Source organism: Odontomachus brunneus, unplaced genomic scaffold (genome assembly GCF_010583005.1).
Source record: "Odontomachus brunneus isolate Ranch 3 - 2012 unplaced genomic scaffold, Obru_v1 Obru_scaffold_036, whole genome shotgun sequence".
In the NCBI taxonomy this organism is placed as follows: domain Eukaryota; kingdom Metazoa; phylum Arthropoda; class Insecta; order Hymenoptera; family Formicidae; genus Odontomachus; species Odontomachus brunneus.
Genome location: NW_022639486.1, coordinates 876,407 through 897,796, shown reverse-complemented (window position 1 = coordinate 897,796; position 21,390 = coordinate 876,407). Strand labels below are relative to the sequence as shown.

The following is a 21,390-nucleotide window of genomic DNA, read 5'->3' as shown; positions in this document are numbered from 1 at the left end:
CTCTCTCTCTCTCTCTCTCTCTCTCTCTCTCTCTCTCTCTCTTTCTCTCTCTTCCTTACTTCGCGTCTGCCTCGATTTGAATTTCAGGATGTCGCGCTGAGTGGCCTGGGTTTTGTCGTAAATTGTCGTGGGGCCGCTACCGGAAAAAGTTGTCCCGATTTTTAAATCAGCGCGGCGACCCTCCCCAATCGATGTCCACCGATGATCGTCTCAATAAGGAGACGAGGCAACAGCTCTGGGCTCGCCCGGGTGCGAGCGCGCGATTCTCGCAAGAACGCGTCGCGATATCGCTGTATCGTGATAGCGTGTTGCGGTACCTCTTTCTACCTTTTCTTTTTCCATCGGGATTTTCCGTTCGAACAAAAATCGTGTCGGCACTTGATCACACTTTGACTGGTACTACGACCGAATTTTCTAGGTGAACTGGGAAAATTGAAGCGCTCGCGGAGGAGAGCTATTTGAAAACGCGACAGAATCTAGAGTTACTTTTAATTTCAACTAATTCTGGAATCCTAAACACAAAAAAGTTACATAAACATCAGCAAATTTTGGTGTATTTTTATTTGCCTGCGACTTTCATAAAGATTCAAAAAATTCAATGTTTTTTTTTAATCAGTTTAAAAATATGTTGAGGAATATGAATTTATTAATAGTTTTGCAATCTGATGAAACCGAAGAAAATTATAATGAAGAACAGGACATATTTTTTTTAAGAATGACAACAGTTTGGAAAGTTGGTCCCAGTAAATTTTATCTATGCCTAGGATTCTATGATTAAACGAGATTAATGAGAAAAAGAAAATTTTTCTCGCAAAAGTTTAGAAGCGTTCAAAATTTATTACCACATTAACTATTTTACTTGTGAAAAATATACCGCACCATATCACGTAAGCTTGTTACCGAGTTGCGAAAAAATGACAAATTTATTTTAATGAGAAGGTGAAGAACCCCGACATGTACTTAATTGGGGTCGCGTTTATCGTGTTTTCAATTACTCCAGACGCAATCTGTGTACGTTGTTGCCACCGCGTGTTTCTCGATTTGACACGGTTGAAGTTGCAGGCGTACGATCATTCAAAGTAGCGCTGCCTTACGTGACTTGGAGCAAATTTGAAAATAGCTGGGTAGAGAAAAGCGCCTCGTCCGCCGCCGCGTATTGCAACGAGGGAGCGAATGACTCTTGGCAATTTTAGCGAACGTGAGAAGTCTGGATGCGGCGCGGATGAATCCACGCTAGATTCGTCCGCGTCTATTATAGACAGATCACGTTGAACACTGACTGTTGGCACAATAGCCTCATTGAGAAAAGTTTATAATCGAGGCACCTCCGTAAGTAAAAAAAATATGAATAAAAAGACATGCTACCAATTTCATATCTGGTTAAGGGGACTCTAAAATAGGCAATGAACTTCCCCCAAAGATGTTGATAATGTAGAAGCGATCGTCACCAACACGATCACGCTATCCTCTTCGCATTTCTTGCATAGACCTTATATAAATATGCTTTGTTTTTATCATATGCAGCGGAAAATGTAATAATTTTTCTTTTTTTGTAAACTTTTCGTATATTTTTAAGTTCCTCTAAATTCAGTTATAAAGATATAGCAATGTTTCTTGATCTTTTCTGTGCAAACCAAATACAAGTTCGGTATGTATAAGCTGTAGAACTTTAGTATCAGGCAAGTATTTGCGCAAACTGACAGCTCAACATGTCGTTTTTGAAATTTTGTATCATTTTCGTCGCATTGCGCAATGTTCCGATTCACTTTTTGCGCTTCCATTGTGTAAAGGTATTTGCAACTCATATATATATATATATATATATATATATATATATATATATATATATATACGATGTACACTTTGCAGAAAGAAGATCAATGTTATGTCGGCAAAGTTTTCAAGTATGGCATCCCCTTAAAGTTTAATCTACAATGTGCTTTTTGTTTTCTGCTTCTTTTTCTTTATATCTTTCTGATTTAAACTTTGAGCCTTTAGTTATAAAAAGATAAAGAGTAAGAAATAGTAAGCAAAGAGAGGAAGAGAGAGAAAAAAAACACATTGTACATCAGGTTTAACTCACTCTTTCACTACCGGAGAATAATTTTATGTTGCGTCCGAAAAATCCGGATACACTGCTTCGTCTGAAAATTATTTTGCTAAATTTACATATCGTAATGTAACCCGAATCGAAATTTTGACTCTATGTTGAATCCTACATACGCAGTAAGAACTAAGATAGCAAAATAGGTTTAATTCTAATAATATAATTTACTCTAATAATATAATTACTTTGACCCTGATGATGTCTGAAATTTCCGCTTTCGTTTTCTTTAGTAGTAGGTAGTAGTCGGTTTCTTTCAAAGTAGGTTGTATAATAGTAGGATCTTAAAAGGTAAAGTAGGTTCAGTTGCGAACTTCTATTGAAGCTTTAGCTCCTACATAGAATATATGTATTTTATAGAAATAATTAAAAAATTTAATAAATAACGAAATAGAAACGTCAAATAGCATACAAAATATATATTTTATTTGTTGCATATATTTCAGACATTATCAGGATCAAAGTAGAAGTAAATTATATAATTAAGAAGTTGAATAATTATATCATTTAGAATTAAACTTACTTTGCTATCTTAGCTCCTACTGCGGTAGAATTCAAGGTTCAACATAGGGTCAAAATTTCGACTCGAAAATGAGTATCAATATCGTCAAAATAGGTTTCACCTAGGTTGTAGATTATCTAAGTAGGCTCAAACTATTTTTAAGAGCGTCAAAGTAGCGTCAAAATTTTGACAAGGTAGAGTTAAAGGTTCAAAAGAGAAGTTAATAAATATCAATATCGTTAAAGTAGGTTTTACCTAGGCTATAAACCGTCTAAATAGGCGCAAACTATTTTTCAAAGTAGTATCAAAATTTCGACTCGGGAATCTCATCGGAAAGTTTGGTAATGAATGTAGAAGGTGAAGTTGTAAATGTTTTCCCTTTGATAAATTTTCCATCTTTGCTTGTAGCTTCAAGCAAAGATCATTTTAAAGTACACGACGAAGATGATCAAAATCCCATAGTGTGGCCACAATCGCTGGATTGAAAAAGTCTCTGAAGCGATTTCGTAATTTCGCTCAGCAGCGGAAGAGTTAACATCCTTCGCTGAGAGAGGATATTTTTGTGAAGCGACCTGCATATCGCGGGCATAAGTCACGGAAGGAAGTTTCTTTAGACACTTGAGCGGCGTTTGACTTCTTATCTGTACGCCGTGACGTTCAACATTCGAACGCCCACGCACGGAAGTTGACTTCCTCATCTGACCGCGAGGCGGAACTTAGTCTCATGATTTTAATTTCACGTAGACCGTCGTATCTTTAGCGGCATTGTGATTAGGAGAGAAGTATGCGAACGTTTCTACGGTGATTTCTCGCGGCGATAATAATTGCATTTAATGGTGACTCGAATTTTTCCCTCTGCGAGCTTCCGAAAACTCTGCGCGCGTTTTCACGCGACTAAATTCCCCGGCTAATTCCGGACTGCCCGTCGAAGACACGCGGCTCCAATCTCGCGAATAAATCTCGGAATTCCGCGCTCGGTGGTCGTATGATGAAATTCTCCGTCCGCGGAATCCGCGTAAATTTACCGTACGCGTTAAAGACCGGGGCACGCACGCGTGTCGAGTAGGTGTAATGTACGGCGCACACACCGGTTTAATACCCGCGGCGTGTATGTAACTAGGCCGTGTCGCGGTTCGGGTGTGGCCGTCGCGCATTGTTTCTGAAATTACGATATCGTCGTTATTAATATTTATATATTGCTCGCGAGGAAGAATCGCTGGTTGCTACTACTGCTCACTGCTGCTGGCTCAGCAAAGACTTTCTAAAGCGATCGAATGCCACCGCGCGGAGAAGACGATTCCAGCGACGTCCCATTGTCGATCGCGCATTGACGGACGCGATCCGTCGTTGCGCGGAACAATACCGCGAACCAGTCCGAAATTCGACGTGAGCGAGAAGGTGGAAGGAACGAAACGTCATTCATTCGCCGCTTCATCCATCGACCGAAAATTCTCGCGAACGACGGAAGAAGGCGCAACGAGTTTCCGGTGTTTCTGCACCGGCGTGATTACCCGGCGAGTAGACAGAGGGAAAAAGGGCAGAAAAGCTAACGAGTTCAAGGCTGGTGTGGTATCTGAACGCGCGTGATCACACGATGGCGTTTCACGGTAGCGAACGGCTGCGAGACCGCTCGATATCCGGACGTCCAACCAGATCGGACGGCGTGCGGTTGATCGACATTTCGGGGGCGCTCGTTTGTCACAGAAAAGCCAGAGTCCATTTGTCCCTGTGCGCCCGGCTGTTGAGTCCCCGGCAGCCAGCCGGCTTTACCTGCCTGCTCGCCTGCCTGGCTACCTACCTACATACCTACCTACCTACCTACCTACCTACCTACCTACTGGCCAGGCTGGCCAGCGCGCGCTCGCTTCTCTCCTTTTTTTAATTATTCCGTCCTTTTTACGGGCATTAAGATAAGGGCCGTGCCGTTCGCCGAGCTATCGGTCAAAGTCACGCAGAGTTCGCCCCGCGATACGTTCGAACACGGAAAGGATTGTTCTCCTACCTCGTTTTTTATTCTCTTTCTCCCTCTCCCTCTCTTTCTTACTCTCTCGATCCATCTGTCTGCTGTGTCATACCGTCACGCGTCGACGAATTTTCGTCCCTCTTTCTCTCTCTTTTTCTCTCTTTCTCTCTTTCTTTCTCTCTCTCTCTCTCTTGTTCTCGCGTATTCTCGTCGTCATCCTACTCGTTCTCCTCTTATTTCGAGGGATTCGGCGGGACGGCCGCGGGGGCGATATCTCGAGAAGCGAAAAGGGCTCCCCGGATTATTTTTTTTAACGAGGCCTTCCGCGAACGCGTTTCGTCGAAATTCCATCGTGTGTGTCGGTGCTCGTGGGTGGATGGGCGCGAGGATCACTTCTTCTTCTTCTCCTTCGGCTTCGCGTTATGGTAATGGAGCTGTCATAAAAATTCAGGCACCGCTCAGGCCGGCGTAATTATCGGATTTGAATTCTTCATATCACTCGCGATCGACTCATTGACATTTTCGTCGAGTTTCACTCGTTGGAATTCCGCGTCTGTGCCCACGTTGCAATGTTCCTTCCACAATGAAAACGTGCACGTAGATAACCGACACTCGTACGTAATCGCTCGGCTGCCTCGTAGGGTACGGTCCCGGTTGGTTTCTCTGCAGCTTTGATCGACGCGAGAGACTTCTCAATTGACGCTGAATTTTACGTGGCTTCGCGAATAATCCTTGTCCGCTCGTAATTGTGTGACGTAATTGCCGAGAATAAAAGTGTAAAGAATGACGCATCTTTGTCCGTCGCGATGACCGAGAGAAAGAGGCGAGTTTCCCGCGACGATAGACCGGCAAAATTCAACCCACACGGTGGACGTGTTGCGAGAATACACCGAGTACTGCATTGTCTGCGAATTATCGCGAGTATTTCCGTCGTACGTTCGAGCGAACGGCGACGCTTTCCCAGACGCTGACATTATCGGCGCAAAAATGATCCCGTGCCCCCTTAAGCGTGCTATGTCGCGACCACGTCGATACCCACATCCATGCTTGCGATACGGTTCATTGACATTTTCGTCGAGTTTCACGGGGACGCGCGCCGGAACTGAGGTCATCATCGGCGCGCGTGATCGCGACGTGACTTTTCCCCCGCTATAAAAATGTGCGTCCGGTCGGAATTGCAGTTGCGATTCGTTAATAAGCAGCGCCGCGGCCGGCCGCGATGGGCAAGCCTGAAAAGGTCAAGCCCCCGTGTGTCCCGAGCGCAGGACAATGGGCAGAGGCACGAAAAAGGCGCGAAATCCAGAATGTCGCGACGGACGCGAGCGAACGAGCGAGCGCGCGCGCGCGCTCACGCTCGCGATTGCGAAGGTGCGACACGTTCGACGCACGTCTCTCAAATAAATTATCAACACTCCTGGCATTCGCGGCGGAATCGTGAATCGACGGTATGACCGGTGCCGGGAAGGCAGCGCACAGCCGGACGAACGGATATGCTGGATATGGCGAGGGATACGCGGGACACATGCCGACGCCATAAGCATGCGACGTTCCGTTCACCCACTTCGCCATGCCCGTAGAAAACTTCTGTGTCCCCATAAAGGGGAAACGCGCGATACGTGTCTCTATTCGCGTCCGCCCGACATTTATCCAACGCGCGCGCGTCCGCGTGCGCGAAAACGAATTGACATATCTCGGGACGCGCGTGAGATGTTTCGCGAGGCCTGTGTGTGTGTGTGCGTGTGTGTGTTCCGGCAGCAGCACACACGCTGAAATCTTTACAGTGATGGCTCGTAAGATAAAAGTGCCGCTAAATGTCTAGATAACGTGTATTGAATATGTACATATATTCTATGTTGAAAATTTTAATATTCGTTATTAAAGATCCAAACACATAATAAGAGTGTCCAGGCATTGGAACTTTTACTTGAAAGAAAGAAAAAAAATAATTAAGGTAAAAATACCAAAGCTTGGACACGCATCTAATTCTGGACATTCTTATTGTTTTGGTCTTTAAATATGAATATTTAAATTTTCAATATATGTACCCGATAAGCAATCAATACTACGTTGCTACTATAATATTGAAGAACCATATTGTCAAATATGTAGTGTTTAATATTGTATCAAACATAATTATGAACATACTTTGACCGCGATTTGGAACTTTCAATAATGTTGAAATAGGGTTGCCATAACGTTTTAATCGGTAGAAATATTTTTAAGATGTTGCATTGATTTCAAATAAATGTTAAAGTAACATTTGAAATATATTTTTTTGTAATGTTTTTAAGACGTTTAAACAACATTTAGAAAAATCATATCACAAAATAACACATGTGAAAAATATAAATGCAATATTATTAAAAAATGTGCAAACAATGCACATGAAGTCAACGTTTTTAAACGTTAATTTAATATTCCTTGCTTACTGGGTATTCAATGCGTGTATGTGTATATTATTCGTTTTTATTTTTCTTTCATGTGTCTTGCCTGCTTTTCTTATTAATACACGTAGACTTGCGCGAGTCGCACGAAGAGAAAATCAAAACGCTGGATAATTTTTCTCAGACTTTTATTACGCGCTCGCGTGTCGTGTCGAATTATATACAAGGTGTTTGAGAAAGAGAGGAAGGAAGAGAGAGAGAGAAGTCTCGATCGATTTCAATCGCGTTTCCTCGCCGGAGCGGAATACAGTGCGTTACGAGAGCGATCGTTTCGACGTTATAAACGTGCGTTCGCTAATCGTCTCATATTGCTCCGCCATTCTTCTCCCTTTTCTCGGCGCTTCGCCGTCCCTTTCGCCGTCCCTTTCTCGTTGCGCGTTCTTTATTTTGGCATTCCACGTGCTTTGTGGTACGGAAAAAGAAAAGGAAGGAAACACACGAGACGAAGAAAGGCTCGCCGGGGCAGCCACGCATCGTTCATCGCCGTAAAACCCTCGGCACTTACGCGTACAATAAATTGATTCATTTCGACGAAACGGCGCGGGTGCTCGCCTCAATCTCCAGATGATCCATTAACCCGCTTGTGATCACGATTCGGTTCTTCCTCGAAGGACACCTGTTACCCCTGGCGAGCTCTCGTCCGAAAACGCTATTTCGCGTTGACAATTTTCCCGCGTGACGTAACACCGTGTCAGACTGCGGGAGTAGATTTGAAGCGGGTGAGCGGTCCATTCCACTAGGAATTACGCTCTCGCGATCCGGACTGCTCTGCGAGCTGTCTTCCGTGTTGCAAAAAGTCGATCAACGAGGAGCGATGAGGAGGATAAAGGAGAAGAGCAGACGTGGTGCGGAGAGGACGAGAGGGAGGAGGCGGCGCGGACGGAGATACGAGCCTGGGCATAATCTTCGGCGCGGGCAGCGCCATTATCCCTCGTCCATTTGAATTTTCAAGTTTCGTAATAACGACTAATACGAGACAAATGAAGCGCGCGAAGGGCGAACGGAAGGGGAGAGGAAGAAGCGGCGGGCTTAGAGAGGGTAGAGAAGAAGAGCGCGGCGGAGAAGAGCGGTGATTAATGGAGTCTCCGCGGCGAGCGAGAGCTCGGCCCGGATAAGATCTCCGATGGAATTCCCGTGGCTTTTATATTGGATTTCTTTTAAATTCGTTACTTTATCCGGCGCTATGTTAATAGCGGCCCGATATGAGAGCTCGCGGTTAAGAGGAGTTCATTTATCATTCCGCGGCGGCGGAGCTTCTCCATCGCGACCGAGCGGAGGAGAGTCTCTCTCTCTGCGCGGACGGCTGCGGCCGCGGCTGTTGCGGCGGCCTCGATCTCTCTCTCCACAATGTTCCGTGCATTAGGAACGATTCATACGTAAAGCTCTCTTCCCCCGCGGCTGGCGGTCGGGCCTCCTCTAGCCACCCCTCCGCGATTGTTGTTTCGGAAATAAATTTATTACCCCGCTCGAGCGCGCCTCGATTAAGCGGCGCGAATGCTCACCCGTCGAACACGCCGCGGCGGACCTCTCCTGTTTTTTCCGCCGAGGATTTCGGAACGGGTGCGGAGCGTCTCGTTCCCCTCCTCCCCTTCTCCCCTCTCTTGTCTCATCCTCCCTACCTTTCTCTCTTTCTCTCTCTCTCTCTCTTCCTCTTTTATATTAATTTTCACGCGCGCGAGACGTTCTTATTTTCACCTTACCGGTGCGGTACGCATCGCGAAGAGAAGCAGGTGTTAATGAGTGTCGAGCAAGATACTCGCGCGCCGAGCCGCGAGCTACCGCGAGAGGCGGCGAGAGGACGGCGGGCGCGTCGTGAAAAATTATTTCGCGCACACGGGCCACGCTAAATACTATTTTATACGCCGCCTTAATAGCGCCGCGATACCACAACTCGCGGCCGAGCTGGAGTTCATTTATCATTCCGCGTTGCTCGCATAGGCGAGCCCCGCTGCCGCTGCCTCGGCCTCGAACTCCGGACGGCGGGTGTACAGTGCGTTAGGCGCGATTCATTCATTCCGATCGCCACGAGTCCTTCGATCCTCCGAGAGGGAACGGTTCGCCATTGTTCCCCGCGACGAATCCTCGTCCGTTCGCGGACGACACGACGCGCGCGTCGCTATTATATAGTATTATACAGTACGATCGTATATACTTAACCCGCGAGCATGATTACGCGAGTGGGTTTAATAATAATAATTGGTCATTATCCGCCGATGAGTCGTCAGAAACAAATTTGTGTAGTTCTCCAACTTACTGCGAACTCGCGTTCCCTTTCTCTCTCCCTCCGTCGTAATTATTCTGTCGGCTTAATCTTAAGCTTGTTATTTTATTCCTTTTTCTTACCTCTTACATATATTTTCATGATTCTATGATGATTCTATGATGATATTATACACATAATGTCGTATATGCCTTAGAAAATTATACGATTTTTAATTCTACACATCACACTCGAGATTGAATATCGTACGAACAAAATTATTTTATTACTGTCTATCTAATCATGGCTTGCTTAGCTAATTATGAGCTCTCTAGCAAATCATGGTTTGCTGAAAATATATTTGTTGCTGTAACTAGAACTTTTGCTACTTCCGTTTCATAGTTAACGATATTTAGTCGCTACATGCAGATTCTTGTTGTCGTAGTTAATATCTGTGTAACTTTAGTTATAATGTGGTTTCTATAATTATATTCGTACACACGAATAAGGTTGAGACCATTAACTGAAAAAAATTGTCTTACAATCATGGCGAAAATTGCACGAGATACGAGAAATTCGCCAAGATGGATAAATGACTAGCAAACACTGCGAAATAACATATGTGTTTTGTATTTAATTAATATAGATGACAGAGACAGAATTTCTATCTGAACTACGTGAAATTTAACAAGAAAGTCTCTCTCTGTGGCGCCCATTCAGATTAAGGCCAGTCACACTTCCTAGAAAGGTGACTATGGTAGACAGAAAAGGCCAGCGTACGAGACGAGAGACAAAAACGAATGTATAATCCTCACACCTGCCTAAATCTGCTAGCAGATATTGCTAGAATACTCTGCTCTGCTGTCAATTCTACAGACCATTTTCTAGCAGATATAAAAAACAGCGATAAATTTTGACCGTGACGTTTAAAATTCTACCTGAATCAGCGAAACATTTTTTTCGAGTGTATACGGCCGGAAATCGTGTAACTCTCTCGATCCAGGAAATGTGTGTACATACCGATTACTTTTCTACCGGCATTTATCGCCGCTTCTTTAAATCCTGACTAGCGTTTGTTAATTCGTACGAGAATCGCAAGTTCGAAGGTCTCGCGGTTTTTGATTACGCGATACGATCGAATCGACTGTTCTCCGGAAACGAGGAAGCGCCGAGATCATCAGTGTCAGTGGTCACCGTGGTCAAACGGAAGTATTTTAACCTTGAAACGATTTTCGTCACCGCCTAAGACATTTCACCTTTTTGAATTAGGATTCACTTCTTAGCGTGGTTAATTGGCTCATTAACATTGTATAGTACGTACTATTGTGACTTAAGAATAGACTTGCTTACACAGTCATTCCGAATTGATTCGCTGTGATTTAAGCTCAAACTTAAGATTTCGAATGTTGCAAAATGAGATTAAATTTGGCTGTACTCTTTCTGAGCACAATATTCTTAAAATTAGATAAATTTCGTCTTATCTGCAATATAAGTCTTGCTTATCGCATCTTTTATATGTTTCGAATAAACACATGTTCCTTTTGATTAAAAAGAGGAAAAAAGAATATCTAGTAAATTTTTCCAATTGATAAGTCGACTTCATTAGAGAGGAATACTCTACTAGTAAAAGTTTTTGCTTAGAATATGAGGTTACAATATCTTACGACTAGAATTTTTTTTTGGAGTGTTGAAATATTATCCTTTTAATTTCGGAAGAATCCTCTTGAGGCCACATATAAGAGGATCCTGCCAAGGATGAGATATTTTTTTGGAGTTTTAGATATCACACACGGTCACAACTTGTGAAGATTCGCGCTCGTTAAAGAGCAAGCTCACGGACACATTTAAAGAAACGAGACACTTGCGACACTCGCGAGAACCCGAGAGGAAGAGGTACTTTTGCGGCCGACGATACCTCTTAATCCAGATCGAAAATATGTAAATAAATCCACTCGCGGTTCGGTAGAGCCGGATGCCCACTCTGTATTCCCCGTCGAAAAAGTATTTTAATAGAAACGATTCATCATTCCCGGGGGCCCACGGACGAGGTTCTTTTTCTTCGACCACGGCGAAGTAGCCCGGGCTCGTGCTTGGTTGTTCTCCGGCTGCGAACTCGACTCGAAACGATCGACCCGGCGCGTCTTCCTTGTCGTCGTCGTCGTCGTCGTCGTCGTCGTCCCTTTGTCGACCCGACTTCCTCCCGGATTCAATTTTACCGGATTTCGCGGAATTTCGGCCGAACCGAACGGTCGGTTTTGGTTTATCTTCTCGTCCGCGCGGCCCTGTCTGCCCCCGCGTGGCCTCCTCTTCTTTCCCCTTTTTTTTGTTTTATTCACGGCAGAGCCCCGTGGAATTATGCGCCGCAGGATTCGCCGGCTTTCGCGGAATTTTGCCGGAGCGGCGCGACGGGCTTTTCGGACGGCAATATGGGTTTTCGGTAGGTTTACGGAATTTATGGGGCGTCGCGAATTTCGACTCGTCTAAGCGGTAAATCGCACAACTGCGAGACACGCCACGCGGATAATCCGGATGAGTATTCCGGGCAGTGTCTTGTACAGACGGTACTTTGCGATGAAGATCGTCCGTGACGCAAATCTCTCTCCCTCTCCCTCCCTCCCTCTCTCTCTCTCTCTCTCTCTCTCTCTCTCTCTCTCTCTCTCTCTCTCTCGCGCGCGCGCGCGCGCGCCGGTTCCACTTCAACTTCGATCGAGTTCTTCGACCGTCTTATTTCTCGACATTTTATTCTCGTACGATTTGATTGCAGATTTCGTCCGCGAATAAGCTATGTACCGGATGTCCTTCCTCGAGAAGATGCACGATGCAACGAAGAATCCTCGAATTTACGCGGCCGAATATATTTGAGCTTTACGGAATTTCGTCGGTTCCATTTACTTCTTCTTCTTCTCCTTCCTTTTCTCCCTTTTTTTGCTTTATTTCTTCTTGCTTTCGATCGTACGAACCTCGACGATCGAAACACACGCGAATCCGGAGGGATTCGCGGCACTATCGGGCCGAGAACCGTAAAGGAACTCGTTCTCTTCGCTCCCTGCTCTTTTTCTTTATCCTCTTCTGTTTCTTCTTTTGTAACTCGACGCTCTGTGCGCGTACGGGTCTCACGACTCCGGCGGAGTTCGACGTCTCATTATGTCAGAGCTAAGGAGATTTCGAGGGAATTCCACACTTCGTCCTCGTTCCGCGTCATCCTCCGCCACCGCCTCGTCCCGAGCTTGCCGTTTCCTTGCCGAGAATAGCGAGCACTTTGAGATCACTGTCTGCATTAAATCGTCAAGAACGTTCAATGGCCGATCGTATCGGCCAACGGGAGCTGCCCGGACACGGCAACACGTCTCAAAATCGCGTTGGATCCTCTCTCGGCTTATACTTATTTATAATCTCGATACGATCGCGCCAATCAAAAAATTACGGTATAAAAATTACGGGGGAGAATATACGAAATCTCATTAATAATGTATGGCCTTTGTCAGTCGCTCGCCTATCAAATTTGCCGCGTGACGTATTATTACCCCGAGCCATTAAATTCCATGCTGAAGGAGAGCGCGCGCGCTACGGCGGGAAAACGTGCGCCGTGGTTTCGTCCAGTCGCGACTGATAAACCGCCGACGCGGTGGAGGGGAAGCGCGGAAGGAAATATAATAATTTTGATTGTGTCGCGATACCGGTTTGATATTTCCAACCGGTTCCGAAGCGATGGGCGCAAATTTGCATCGGGCCACGACACGCCACGCAACTAGGTATGAAATAAGGAAGAAAGGAGGAGGAACAGAAGGCATCAAACGGGTCTAACGGGATCGCGCGTAATCCAGAAAACTCCGGCTGGATTATCTGCTCGCCGACGGACTTTGCCCGCGAACGCAGAGAGAGAAAGAGAGAGAGAGAGAGAGAGAAACAGAGCGGACGGGGAGGGGGAGGAGAAGAGACCAGATTTTTCCATTATTCATCAGGCCGAGAGCCGGCCGTCACGTCGCGATTGATTTCTTATTGATTTCTTGCGGTTCACTATTAGGAATCAATCGAGTCTCGTAACCGATCTTACGCGCGAATCGCCGATAAAATGTCCCTCGACAGGTGCGCCTGACGACGTGACTGGGAATGACACAATGTGTGCCCCCTCCCGTCTCAGAAAATTTCCCGTTTCTTCAATTAATTCGGTCGTTACTCAGGCTCGCGGTTTTCGCGCCGGTCTGTTCGATTTATAGGAGTGCTGTGCAATTGGAGCGCGACTATGAGTAGACGACGATAATATATTGCATTTTAATAACAATAATGATTATTATTATTCAATTATACGCTCGCGATATCGGGGAGAGGTCTGAAATTGATGGTGAATAAAGGGGCACCGGACGCGCGAGTCTGAACTTCCGTTGAGCGGAGCGAGATTCAGGGGAATCGCGCATCGCGAGACGATCTGAAATATGGCCGGCCCGACACCCGAGACCCTCGAAGAAACGATCGTGTTGCGACTTAACGAAGAAAGCGAGCATTCAACCTCCGTTCAGAAGCGTTTCTTCGGCCGAAGAGACGCTGCGTTCGGACCATAAAAAGCGGCCCGTGGAAGCGCCGATCGTTTCGCTTCCTAAGTGTAACGTTTGCGAGATGGCTCTAATTGGTGTTCGAGGCTGATGAGTGCGTATGCGAAACGCGCGGAATTTCCAATACGCCTCTCTTTCTCTCTCTCTCTCTCTCTCTTTCTTTTTCTCCACAGCTCGTGCCCGCGGATTCGCACTGGCTGAACGATTTTTGCGAAGCGTAAAAACAATTCAAACGGTATCACGCGCGAGATCATGCAGTAGAAAGTTATAAAAGGCTAAGAATCATTTTCCGTGCGTAAAAGTCCCGAGATCTTTTTTCGCAAAGACTATTGTATCAAAATTCATTCAAAATCGCCATTTCGCCAAATTGCTTTCGACGCTCATAATTGAACTGCGAATTTCAAAGAGTAAGCTCTCCCTTTCTCCACACGCGAGATGTTAATATTTAATCTTTTTTACGCGACATTTTGCAGCCTCTCATGATCGTTGAAGGATGAATCATGCGCGTTTCTCATTTAAAGGCTGTTTCAATATTAAAATCCGCGCATGAAAATGTCGCGCATCCCCGTAACGTGGCTGCCCCCTCGTTACCAGCAATATGGCCCCCCTTTTTAGTGGAAGCCACCCCGAATCGAGCGAGGCCAGGCCAGTCCAGGCTGCTATAAATCTCGGAAGTTTTAATGCCTTGCAGCCTGCACGGCAGCCCTCTCCTTCCTTCTCCCTTCCCCCCGTCGCTCCTTCTCTCCCCCCTCACCGTACCCCCTCTTCGTCGGCAGGTCGGACCCCACCCCTCCGCCACCCCTTACGTCGTATTTGCATACGCGCATAATAGCGAGCGCGGCGGCCTACCCTTTACTATTAATTTTATAAAATCGCCCGGGCCATTGCCGGTCGCGTCCCTTCTGCCTTATTTAAATAACGGATTTTCGAAATCTCGTTTTCGGGGCGATCAGAGGGAGGGGGACACGGTGTGTATCCTCGCACGTGCATGCAGGCTTCGGGCGGCTTTTGTGCGATTTTAACCAGGCGCCGATATCTGAGTATTTGAATTTATAAGTTCAATTGATATTATTTCATTATTTTCGACGCGTCGCAATTGGGATTTGTAATATAGCCCCAAGAAAATGTTTTCTTCGGTATAAAATGTCTTTTATTCTTCACTCTGGGAAGGAAACTGCAGCATCGTGATTAAAAAAAAAGAAATATCGATTCGAGAACGCGTAAATTTCATCCAGAAAATTTACGTGACTCGATGTTTGCGCTCGTCGCCACGTCTCGCCTGCGAGTCAATGTCCATGTCGATTAATTACTCGGCACTCATTCGTTAATTAGCCTTAAAACCTCTCGGAGGTGGAACTCCGGCATAAACTCGTGAGGATTAAGGCGGGATGACTCCGACGTTGCTCCCACATCCCGTAAAAGAGAAGAAAAATCCATTAAGACGCGATAGTCGTCCGCTGCCTGAACAAACAGTAGCAACGGCAGCGAGAGAGACCCATTAGCAAATTTAATTCCATCGGGACTTTACGTGTGCGTTTTATTGAGACTTAAATTAAGATTCAAACGGCTCTGTAGCATCGTTCGATTATAATAAAATTAGCGAGCAAAAGTCATTCGCAGTGGAATCGCGACGTGATGCATCGGTAAGTGACGGAGGTGAAATAATTGAGAGACCAAATCCAACTGGGATCATTTTGTCCATTGGATATCGTAAGTGTTCTACGAGATGCTTGATGAGGTTTTTACGTTTGGGGGGTTTGTTATAACGTCATAGTCTGTCGTCTTTTTGCGTTTTCGTCACATTTTGCTACATCCTTTCTCTTGCGACTGTTGTGTATCATTTTTCGTTATGTTCATGACGTTTAATGGAAGCGATGAACAAAGCTGAAAGAGAGAAGAACAGAATGAGAGAGTAGGAGAGTGGGAGAAAGAGGGAGGGAGGAAGGAGAGTGAGGAAAAAAAGCGAGGGAAACCGGCGTAAAATCGCGCGTTTAAGCTCACACGCTCGCTCGCCTATTAAGACGTTTTAGCGCGGTCGACGAGGCCTCTCCTTTAAAGGCCCAAAAGTCCCCGCCGCGCCAACGCTTCTACTTAGAGCCGATGGCGGCTTAACTACCGTAACTGTATCCAGGTCTAAATAGTCGGAGTTACGCTAAGTAGCCCTAACCAGATTAGTGAGTCGTTGCGTGCTCTATTTTTAACGGCGCGCGCGCACAGCGCGTCGCACACAGACCGAGGCGCGTTTTACACGCGCGAGGCGGCGGAACGAGGTGCCGATGAACGGGAAAACGAAGACAGCCGAGAGACAACGTCGCGCTTTATCTTAATCCTCGTAAATGGAGCGTACCCTCTTGCGATCTCCTCTCGCCCTCTTCCCATCCCGGTTGCGGGGCCGTCGTAATTTTGCCACCCGATATCACGCTCCCTCTTTCGCGCTCTCTTCTGGGAAGGGTTTCCGCTAGGCGCAGAAACGATCTATTTCGCATTCGATCGCACGAGAGGGGGAAAAAATGAGAGAGAAAGGAAGGAAGCAGGAAAGAAAGAGAGAGAGAGAGAGAGAGAGAGAGAGAGAGAGAGGCCACCTTCGCACGGTGGTCGATCTCGACATTCTCGACATCGCGCCACGATGTCGACGGTGTAGGCCAAACATTGTTGGCGAAACAAGACTGGGCGTCTTGCGCCGCCTCTTCGTCGATTCTTTCGACGCGGCGCGAAGTCCAAATATTAGAAGCAAACATCCTTCCGTCCGGCGACGAGGGCCGAATTTATTTACATGATGCTCGACCATTAAACGCCATCCACTTGTCTCGCGACCGTGGATGATGGCGAGGCACGGAGAGAAAGCGAAAGAGAGAGAGAGGAGGAGGAGAGACGAAGAGAGAACGGGAATGAAGGGAGTCTCGGTGGCCGCGGGGCAACGGGGGCAGGAATTTTATTTCCGCTCACATTAATTTCAACGACGCAGAAGACGCGGTCGCCACAAGGCGCGGCTTGAAATTACGAATATTATGACTTCAACCAGTTCTCAGAATTCTATGTTTTTCATTCTTTAATCTCGGTCCTCTCGTGTTTCACACCATATCTTATGAACACACTCGCCCTCCCTCTATCCCGTTCTCCTCCCTATGCTGCCTTTCTCGGCCGCTCAGTGCGGGAGCAAGGTAGAATGCCACACGTGCGAAACAGCACGGGAACTATACCGCAACAATTCTTATATAACGGAAAAATATTGAAAAAAAGGAAAACAAAGAAACGAGACAGTCCGTTTCGGAGCGCGCGACTTATCTCGGTTACTTCGCTCTCGAGACTCCGACACGTTTGCTGGCATACGTTTGCTCAGAAGAACACACACAAAAGTGTATGTTCTTTAAATAATTATAGAATCGCGCGAGATTAAAAATGAGTAACTTCTCGCGTAAACTCGATCGCGAGAATTTACACGGATGGATTAAAAAATGGAGCTTGGAATAAATGAATCTCAATGGACCGACTTAGTAGATGGGATAAAGTTCAATTTTTCGCGGATTTCGACGCAAACTCACTAACTAATTTTGGCTAACCTCACGTAACATTAATGCAATCCAACGTAACCGGTTTCTAAACAACTTAACATTGCACTGTTGCAATGTACTGTTGCAGTGCGTAATTGCGCGTCGCGATAGCGTCGAAGCAGTGACATCAATGCGACCAGGCGACTCCGATATCGAGCGGTCGAGACGCCCCGAGCACCTGGATCTAAGGCTCGTCACGTATATTTAGAGACAAGCGAATCGACATAAGTCGCGCTCCTCGTATTATGCGGTGACGAGCAAAGCGGCGGGTCGGTTTCCGGCCAGGGAGATAGAGGAAGAAAGAGAAAGAAAGACGGGGTGGATAGATAGAAAGAGAGAAATAAAGAGAGAAATAGAGAAAGAAAAAGAGAGAGTCCTCGGCTGCTCCGTCGCCCCGGTCGCCAACGATCGACGATTAATATACATTTTAAGCCGTCGGTGGCGAATTTGAATAATCTCCCGGTATTCCGCAGCAGACACTCGAGAAGCCGCGTGCGGGGCCCCTCCAGGCCGAGCCTGGCAACATTACGTTCGAGTGTTTGACGAACGAACGCGTTACGTCCGCCGGCTTTTTTGTTTCCTCCTTCTGGCATCGGCATCAGCGTCGAGCTATGTCGAGTGGTAGCCCGCTCTCACGGACCAGCCGCTGTCTCGCGCCGTTTCATCCCGTCCTAACCCGTTCGTGTCCCGACTCTCATCCCATCGGGTTCGACGCGCGTCTCTTCTTCGGCGTCGGTTGAGTTACCGTGGCTTTCCTCTCGTCGTAACTCATTCGCGCGTTCCCCAAAAAATCGCACGTATTCGTGCGCGAAATAAGTCGCTGAAACCGGGTCGAGTTACGGCGCGGAGAACAGCTCGAGAGCACGTTGCTTTATTTTAATCGCCCGTCTTGATTTCATTTGAATTTTACTCGCGCGGGTAGCCGCGGCAGAGGTGTAATTTCGTGCGGAAGGGAAAAGGCGGGCTCTGTATATTCAGAGCCGCATCCATCGCGCCGACGTTAATGCTCCCCGCACGGTGCGCCGCATTAATTGTGCGTGTCTTAATTATCGCGAGTTTTAATTATCTTAATACCCGTTTTCAAGCAGTTTCGCCTTTCTTTTTTTACTTTGAGCTGATCATGTCAGATTGACGGGCAACAGCGCGTGACGTGTTCTCGTTAGCGGTGAATTCTTGCAATTACGCGAAAACGGAGGCCGCGCGATCCGCATCGCGCGCTTCGATCGGCGAAAGCCATGGGGGGTTTGCCGGATCTACGTTATTCAACGAGTGTTTTGCAGACGCGCTCCTTGTCCCAATTCTCGCGACACTATTTTTGTTCTGTTTGTTCGGCGAATTCGGTCTTCGGGGCGACGAGACAAAAAAGTAAAAAACAGAATTCGAAGATTCCGGGGAACGGCGTGCCATCGATCTCGGTTCCCTCTTGACGACTTCGAAAGTCGGCATGTCGGCTATTCAGGCTAACGTCTGGGGAATTTTCAAAATTCGTCGAGGTCGTAGACGATCTCAGGGTCGATCTCAGGGTGCGCGCAACTCGAACGGGACGCGGTGACAGACGCGACAACGAGATCGCAAGATCCTTTTTTTCAGCCCTTTCTCTGAGATGACTCAGAGCAGGGGGTGAAATTTTATCTGACGAGCCTGTGAATTTGGTGGCGAAATTAAATCCACCGATAATCAGAGCTCGCATTCACGACGCGAGTGGTGCAAGATCTCTGTGTCTCTCTCTTTCTCTCTCCGGCTTGGTCCGCGTCGGTCCATGAGACCAGCAAGGGGTGGCACAAAGAGGCGAGAGTTCCCGGCCGGCAAAATTCGATTCGCAACCCGCGCACCGGAGATCTAACGATCTCCCCGGCGAGAGAGCGCGCACACGAGCAGGACGAGGAGACGTGCGAGGAGATAAAGGTTTTCGTTCACGGTCGATCGCGAGCACTGCGATTCGACGATTCGGTGCACGTGTGTATGCAACGTGCACGTACAGAGAGGGTGATAATGTATTCAAGGTCCGCCCCGTGCGCCGAGTAGTGGGGTGAAACGGGGCGGCCCGCGCGCTATAGGTACTGTAACAGATGTTAATTATCCCTTCTGTATAGCCGGCGAAAAAAGGAGCTCGCTCGCGCGCTCCTTCCTCGGGCCTCGGACATATCGTCCGATCGTACGTTGCATCCCCGCTCGTCGCCACCAGCGTGTATATTCTCGCGGCTACGCCTAGCGCGCTCGCGCCAATCGGAGGGCGCGCTCGACTTCGACCGACCCTACTGGCGATTATTCGCACGGATCTTTCTGCTTAAATCTGCAGATCCGTTTAATGCCGGGATGCGCGCCGGCGAGGTGCACGAGAGAGGTAGAAATAACAATGGACAAGAGCGCTCTCGTCGCGCGCGCGATCGAGGTTTACCGTGCGCACACAGCGACCGCGGCGCGCGATCGTTCGCAGGGAATCCTCCTCGATGAATGCACGGCGACGTGCATCGCTGCCAAAGTCTGCGTCTAAGAATAGCGCGATCGCCCAATAAAGAAAGGATACGTTTCGGCCGCGATAAACCGGTCGAGAAAACAAATTAACCCTTTAGGGCCCAGTGCATATAATTATGCACGTTCACTGTGGGTGCTCCCGATATTTTTGTATCGGCAAAGTGCTGGTCCCACCGAGGTGCAGTACTATCGTCTTAGATAGAGCTATGTTTTCCACACCGACTCGTCAAACAGTAGTTTTTCCTCCGAAGAAACCAATATCGTGCGATCGCGTGCAGAATCGTCGACGTTTGAAATTGTGTAAAGTTTTTCAGAAGAAAAAAAAAGCAAGCCAATTTTATTTTCTCAACTTCTCGTCGATATCATCTTAAAGCTTGGCGCTTTTTATGTTCATTTGATCACCTTATGTGATTTATGAAATTCTGCAACTGAGGCAAACATGACATAATTATACACATTCAAATACAAACATAATTATACACATTCAATACAAAAAATTATACTTCTCGGTGATCAATTTTATCCGAAAACTCTTCGTCAGGAGCGTCTTTTAAGATTTATTCATGAAGAAAATAATTCCACTCGAACCGTATCGATCGAATCGGTTGGGTTAAAGAACAAGATTTTATCGTGCCTCATTTTCCATTTCGTCTTGTTCTAGAACGCGACCACGTGGATGATGTTCGCGCGATGATTGAGATTTTCCGGCGGGGTCGCGTTGCTGAAAGCTCGATTTTACCGGCAAACACGCGCGCTCTCCCGGGATGACAGCGGCTTCTCCTCCATTGACATCGCGCGGACAGAGCCGCGGCCGACGATAGCGGTAGCGCGAACCGGGGTTAACGGGTTGGGGGATCTTTCGAGGACCGGTTGCTCAGCGGCCTGAATGGCGCTGTCGTGTCGTCGCGAGCAACGCGAGAGCGCCCAGTACAATTTCGCTTGATCGAGGAGGCAATAGAGAAAGTCAGCCCTCTCGTGCGTACACCGCGAGACAGGTCGGGATTACGGCGCGCGACACCGGTCCATGCCGATTCGATAACCCTCGGTAGGCTCCTCCATTTAAAGCTTCATTATTTACGACTTGGCTCATTAGTCCGTCGTGATCGGCAATTATCGTCATCGGGCCCGACAGCGCGCGACGCGCTTCATCACACGTGATTGGCGAGCTTGAATATCCTTGGGGCGGTCCCCCTGCTCGTGCATTTTAACGATTCCGGTTTAAATAGGAAATTCCATCATCGGCGAAGGGACGACGACGATGACGACAACGGCGAGGACGATGTGCCGTTGTAGCTTTCCGCGTGAACGGGCACAATCAAGCGCGATATTAATAAGGAGCCGACTGCGTGGCGAACGAGCTACCCATCGGCTACTCATCGCGCGGCGCGAAGGATGCGTTCCTGAAGGATGCGGTTCGGTATCGCGCCGGGGTCAAATCCGCGCGCCAAAAGAGGCAAACGTCATATGAGAGGACGTAGGCGACCGCGCAACGAGTACGCAGAAGCGGCAACAAGTCATTTTCCAACGGATTGAAATTCCATTCCGCCGTTTCTCATTGCGCGAGACAGAGACAGAGTTAGGGAAAGAGGGGAGAGGGGGGG

At 47.3% G+C, this 21,390-nt stretch overlaps 1 protein-coding gene across 5 annotated transcripts in view; it reads left to right on the top strand.

The window, feature by feature from the left end:
- LOC116843857 (zinc finger protein castor homolog 1-like) overlaps positions 1-21,390 on the top strand; it is a 193,656-nt gene that overhangs the window by 112,850 nt on the left and 59,416 nt on the right. The window contains exon 1 of one of the 5 annotated variants that reach the window (XM_032814694.1): positions 11,096-11,106. The exons of the other annotated variants lie outside the window; for them this stretch is intronic. The gene's annotated coding sequence lies outside the window, so the exon portion shown is untranslated. Of the gene's footprint in view, positions 1-11,095; positions 11,107-21,390 lie in introns of those variants that run through there. 5 annotated transcript variants of the gene reach the window in all.